The sequence below is a fragment of the Eulemur rufifrons genome, chromosome 19 (genome assembly GCF_041146395.1).
Source record: "Eulemur rufifrons isolate Redbay chromosome 19, OSU_ERuf_1, whole genome shotgun sequence".
Classification (NCBI taxonomy): domain Eukaryota; kingdom Metazoa; phylum Chordata; class Mammalia; order Primates; family Lemuridae; genus Eulemur; species Eulemur rufifrons.
In genome coordinates this window covers 6,525,912-6,532,479 of record NC_091001.1, presented here as the reverse complement: position 1 = coordinate 6,532,479, position 6,568 = coordinate 6,525,912, and the positions used below count along the sequence as shown (strand labels likewise).

The 6,568-nt window shown below is 43.5% G+C and overlaps 1 long non-coding RNA gene and 1 pseudogene across 2 annotated transcripts in view; one reads left to right on the top strand and one right to left on the bottom strand.

The window, feature by feature from the left end:
* Positions 1-910: 910 nt before the first annotated feature.
* The window catches only part of LOC138399734 (uncharacterized), a 39,667-nt gene continuing 34,009 nt past the window's right edge, over positions 911-6,568 (bottom strand). Inside the window, exon 5 of one of the 2 annotated variants that reach the window (XR_011236185.1) lies at positions 911-971. This is a non-coding gene — a long non-coding RNA (uncharacterized lncRNA). Of the gene's footprint in view, positions 972-5,600; positions 6,006-6,568 lie in introns of those variants that run through there. The other variant, XR_011236184.1, reaches the window with a different exon arrangement.
* On the top strand, positions 1,121-4,014 carry LOC138399713 (olfactory receptor 1A1-like; annotated as a pseudogene).

Here is a 6,568-nt window from a genome sequence, read left to right as displayed (position 1 = left end):
GATTTCCCCTGCTGTCCTAGATTTTGTCCCCTGCTGTGTTTGGGTTTCCCTAGCCATTGCTCCTTTAACAGGCTCTGAGCCTTGCCGTTCTTTCCATCGTAACCGCATTGTTATACAGGACTCCCACTGACGTGGTGATAAGATGTGGGGGCAGGGAAAGCATTCTATAATGCTGTGACTGGACCCCAGTCTCACTCAGGACTCACGTAACCGCATTGTTATACAGGAGTCCCACTGACGTGGTGGTAAGACGTGGGGACAGGGAAAGCATTCTATAATGCTGTGACTGGACCCCAGTCTCACTCAGGACTCAAGGCGAGTCTGTGTCCCTGGGCTGTGACCTTCACAGTGCTACCCTGCTCCCTCCCCGCTGCTTAGGTGGGACAGGAAGGCTAGAGTCCCTATTTCCTTTCCCATATTGAAGGCTAGAGGGGGCTGGATACCTTTCTTTCCCCACACTGTCAGTTAGGCTCTGGGAAATCCCACACTTGGTTAGGCTCTGATAAAACAGTTTCCCTTGAGGGCAAGACTTTGTTAAAGAAATATACTCTGGGCGCATTTCAATATGGTCAATTTTCCCCTCCCCCTGCCGGAAGCATAAAGGGATTTTTTTCCCAATCTTCACACGGAGAATCCGATGGGCTTCCTGGAGGTAAAACTCAGGAAAGTGTGGGAGTCCTATTAACACTGTCCTTCCAACCCACACTTTTTAACTCTCAAGCTAGGACACTTCTGTTCTCCAGCAATTAGTCGATTGCAGTCTAAGCGCTCCTACCTTCGCTGTCTGCAGCAGTGGCTCCTGCTCCAGGTAAGCTGGGATTCTGTGTATCCACCTCTCTCCAATTTCCAAGGAACAGCTTGCCCCGTGACCTCAGTTATCTGAGGAATCTAGAAGAGTTGTTGCTTTTCAGTTTTCTCAGTTGTTTTCTTGTAGTGAGGATGGGAGTGATGACTTCCAAGTTCTTTGCATGCTGGAGTATAAAACAGCAGTCCACATTTTATTATTTGATAATTGTTTGTGATGACTACTTATGGTCTGTCTGACTTCTATTACACCCTTTCTGACAGCTGGCAATTTCTGTCTGGCATCCAGTTGGTTCCAGGGAGTGTGGTTCCAGCCATGGCTCCCGAGTGGCAGGATCAGAGCATCTACTGCCCCGGCCACTGGGAGGGGTCTAGGTAGGCATGTGACCTATATTAGTTTAATAAGATTCTTTATACTCCCATTTCTCAATTCTCCCAAGGAGACATAGCTAGCAACACTAGCAACATTCTAGATGCACAGGTCAGAGTTGCCTATCACATGGAATGGATGGCATTAGGTTAAATCCCTCCAGGAATGCGGGTTGGAAAGGACCACTCTAGACTCTTGCTCCTGTTAGGTAGAGATGAGGGTGTGCAGCTGACACAGACCCATGAGGATAAAGAGTAGAAACCACAACAGTGGGAAATGGTGCTTCAGCGACTTTCCCTCCTTGGGGGCACGTGCGGAGGAATGGAGAACCTGTCCACACGTTCCTTCCCCCATTAACATAGTAAAACTCACACCTCCTAGGGCCATGACGGTTCCGGAGCCAGCCATACAAGGACAGAAAATGGGAGGATACATGATTCTGGGAATCTCCACCCATTTCCCTGAAAAGACATGAATATTACACCCCCAGCTTAACATATTATTAGGGATTAGCATAAAGGACAGAGCCTGGCCCTGGGATAGTGCTGTTCCTTATTGGAGCAATCCGCTCTCTGCTGACCTTGAGAGTGTACTATACTTTCTATACTCTGTCTTCCCCTCATGTGGGGAAATCATGAAGTAAATCTGGATCCAACTCAAGAATTAAAGAGTAAAAACTTACTGGTGCCTTAAATGAACAATATTCCAAACTAATGTTTCTGGAGGAGATAAAAATGAACAAGATGATATTTTCCTCCTCAAGAAAAGTTTACTGTCTACATAGGTTGTATGTGAAGGGCATGGGATTTGGTCAGACATCTGGGCAGGATGACTTAATATTGGAAACATGGAGAAAAGAGATCAAACATTCAGGTGAAGATCTGAGAGTCTATTAAGCAGTAGTTGATGTCACTATGGAGTCAGATGAGTCTCCAAAAGAAACAATGAATAAAAAGAAGAGAAGATGGGAGGGAAAAACTGTAGATCCCATATATTTAAGGGTTTGGAAAGAGTCAAAACATATCAAAAGAGATGCTGAAAATCTAGTTTTTGCTCCTTGTGATTTATAGTCTTCTAATGGCAATGTAGATACCTGTTACCTCCTGGCCTCTGGGCTCACTCTGAGTTTGGTCACTGGAACATTTCTCCTTATCCAGGTGCTCTTTTACTACACATTCTTTGCATTGCAGTGTTGTCTTCAAAGACTTCACGATACTATCCTTTCCTCATCCACATGTAATAAAATTAGTGTATGATTCTGGCATCTCTATTAATTTGTAAGATCCTTGGGAGCAGAGACAATGTCTTTTCATTGAATAAATAGATGAATAAACTTATTTTCAAATATGATTTTTCCACAAGGCTTACCAAAGTGTGCAGCACACACATTATGAAATTTAACTATTTGCTAAATGACTAAATTGTAAGTGTTTGGAGGTGGTGCTGGGGTTCAGGAGGATGAGCACCTCTGAATTACAGATTGTTCCTTTCTTAGGCATAAGTGTCCAGGGCTAGCTGTCAATTAGTTTCAGTTATGAACCAGAATTTCCCAGTGAAATTGGGAAATTACTGCAGATTATTGTGGATTTGGTAAAACCAGGTATAGACATATCTGATTCCCAGAGTCAAAAGTGATGGGTAAGGAAGATCATTACACAAAATAGTTTACCAATAATTCTGGATTCTCTCCCCTTTCCTGCTGAAGAATCCATGAGAGAAATAAATCAGTCATCAACCTGGGATTCATCCTCCTGGGAGTTAATGGTCAACAGGAACAAGATTTCTCCTCCTCCTTCCTGCTTCCTCTTCCTCTTTTTCTTCTTCATTTGTTTACCCCATCACACTGATTGGAAACATGCTCGTCATGTTGGCCATTCACTCTGACATTCACCTTCACAACTCAATGTATTTTTTTCCTTGCCAACCTCTCTCTGGTTGACATCTTCTCCTCATCTGTAAGCATCCCTAAGATGATAGCCAGCCATCTCTTGAGCAGCAAAATCATCTCCTTTGGAGGATGCCTAACATCGATATATTTCATGCTTGCCATGGCTAACACAGACAGCCGTACCTTGGCTGTGATGGCATACGATTGAGCTGTGGCCATCAGCCACACACTTCACTACACAACAATTCTGAGTCTGAAATCTTGTGTCTTGCTACTAGTTGGGTCTTGGATGGTTGGAAACGCCAATTCCCTCCCCCACACTCTGCTCACAGCTAGTCTGTCCTTCTGTGGCAACCACAAAGTGGCCAACTTCTACCGTGACATTGCCTCTTTGCTCAAGCTGTCCTGTTCTGATATCCACTTTAATGTGAAGATGATGTGCCTGGGGGTTGGCATTTTCTCTGTGCCACTGTTGTGCATTGCTATCTCTTACATTTGGTTTTTTTCCCACAGTCTTACGGGTTCCATCCACCAAGGGTGTGCTCAAAGCCTTCTCCACTTGTGGCTCTCACCTCACAGTTGTTTCTTTGTATTATGGGACAGTCATGGGCATGTATTTATGTCCTCTGACTAGGCACAGTCTAAAGGATGCAGTGATAACTGTGACGTACATGGCAGTGACCCCAAAGTTAAATCGTTTCATCTATAGTCTGAGAAATCGGGACACGAAGGCTGCCCAGCGGAAACTCTTCGGCAAGAGGATCTCCTCACGCCGTGTGAGGGCACGTGGAGACTGCGACACGCACTTTAAAGCCCGCCCTCAACGTAATTCCCTCCCGGAAGCTACCTCTGACCTGTCCAGCCAGAAAATTCTTCTCAGAAATCTTGGAACAAATTGATGAGATATATCATTGAGATTATCGTTTTTAACACATTTTTGCTCCTTTTGGCAGAGTGGAAGCATAAGAATATTGGGCACGTGTGCCAGCTCTTCTACTGACTAACAGAACAAAGTTGGGAAAGTCTGAAGCTCATGTACATATTAGAATAACAACACCTGCCCTGTCTCTACCCGTGGGTTTGAGGATCACAATAGCTCATGCTTTAAATGCTATAAATCACTATACAAAGGTCAGTTTTTATTGGACTATTATGTTTAAGCACCTCTACTTTGTGTCAAATTATGAAGGCAAAAGCTGTCTTAATACACCACACTGTGTATCTCACAGTCTTGATCATACAAGATGCATACAATAATTATTGGTGGGAGTGGAATAAATGTACGAAAATATTCATATCTGAAATGGAATCTGTTAGTGATTAGACATAAACAGACTGGACATTATTTTCCCATACAGGTCGGTTAGAATCCATTCTGTAAACAGAAATCACCCAGTATTTTTAAACAAAAAGATTTAAAACAGAGAATTAGATACTTAGTTGTATTCTGAAAGAGACTAAAGGTGAAAAACATTCTACTGTAACTCAAAAGTTATTAACTGTAGAAATATGTTACTTCTACTAGGACTAGGGGTAGAAAAAGGGAAGAGTGGTGTTATCAGAACCTAGGAGTTCAGAGGAGGGATGACCACATACCTGATCCTCAAATCTCTGAGGGGAGCTGCTACACAGCTGCCATTTGGTCATTATTTACTGAGGTGACACAAACTTTTATTTTTGAGGGATCTGAAGCCCGCCATAGTACTACTTTTTTTATTTTTGTTACTGCAAGTTTTATAAATCTCTGCTATTGGACATGGAAATATTAAGAAGCACCCAGACATGGTGTGATCCTTGCCCCTCATTGTGTAGCAGCAATACAATGTCCTGGGTAATTGGGATCAGTCACTCAAACCAGTGGAGAAATATCTTTTTTTTTCCCTGAATGATCCATAGAGAAATGCCACAATTTGGCTGATCTTAGCAGCATAATTTTAAATTTAAAAAATGTATATCCAAAGATTATTACTGATAAATTCTTATAAGGTTATAAATAACTAACATGATTTTTTAAAAAACCACTTTCTAGGATAGATACCATAAAAGTGCATTAAAAACAAAAGCGAGGGGAAGATGAATACAGGTTCAAGATAAGAGGATTCATAAGAGTAGACACAAGGGAATGAAAGTGGGGCTACAATTAGTTGATATAGGCTATTACTAAATTCTAATTTTCAGGTCGGATGGTGGATCAATGAGTGTTACCAACGTATCCTTATGAATAGATCAACAGATTGATGATAGATAGACAGACACAGGAAATAAATAAAAGCTCTACACAAAACAATGATAAGAATTAGTCTTGAGCCAAGGATTAGATATCTAGAAAATGGTAAGGGAAGAGTGTGGAGTAATGAGACCAAGAGTTTAATTAGGCATTTCATAGAGCAGTCTGGAGAAGAGAAAGTGACAATAAAGAAAATATAGATGAAAGGGTGATGTGGAAATAGAAACAATATAATATAGGAATATACAGGAATAGCAACTGTCTGCTCGTGTCTACCTTGGTGCTGCCCTGCTCATGTCTGTGGGCAGCAGTGTTCACTGGCCCATGGTGGCTTAAGCACTGCCCAACCCAAGATCATCAGTGGCACCAGGGACCAGCACATGGCGGCCCAATCTTTCACACCACCCAAGTCCCCCACCAGTGGTGGGGGCACACGGCACCTGCCCGTGGGACATGCAAGAGCACCCAGCCCCTCTGCTCCCTCCCTGGCCTGGCAGGGGTACTGGGGAGGCAGCAGCAATGGTTGATCTGACCCCTAATAGACACAGTGCTCTGGGGCTATGATCTCAAAATGCTACCAGCCATGCCACCCAGGGTTCCTGCTAGTAGGGCCCTGCCAAGACTTCTCACCAAAGCTACACCGCGGCACAGTCTCCAGTCCACTCTCTGTCAGTCCGGCAGCCTGCTACAGTGGAGGGTCCCTCACACAGCTCAGACTGCAAAGTGCACAGGAGAAGGGTTAAGCCGAGGGTCATCTCCTCTGTCCCTTCTCCACACGCAGACACCTTCCCTATGTGCCTCTGATCCCACAGAGTGGGTTGCATCTCTTCCCTCCCCTTCACTTTGGGAGCCTCCTGTCACCTTCATATTGATTCCCAGTATTCTCATTAGATCACCAATCTGCAAGTGAATATCCACTGAGCACTTTCGATCTCCATGAAAGCAGCGTGTGCAGTCTGCTTCTGGCCCTCCACCTGGGCCCCTCCTCCCAGGAAACACACTTTCTGATTTTAGTATTAATATTTAAAAATGTTTAAATGTCTCTTTGTTGTGAGTCTTTTTCTATAACTTAAGCTTAGGCCAGTCATCCTCACACATCCCCAACTCTCTCAGGGAGGCTAGGATTGGCATCCAGCCTCCTGCATCTAGAAGAGCAAAGAAAGGAAGAACTCCTGTCTGTTCTGCCATTATTGAAAATTTAAGTATACTTAGAATTTATCATGCTGCTCAAAAATGATTCTCTTTAATAACTAGGCTAGCTCTAGTCTAAACCAATAAG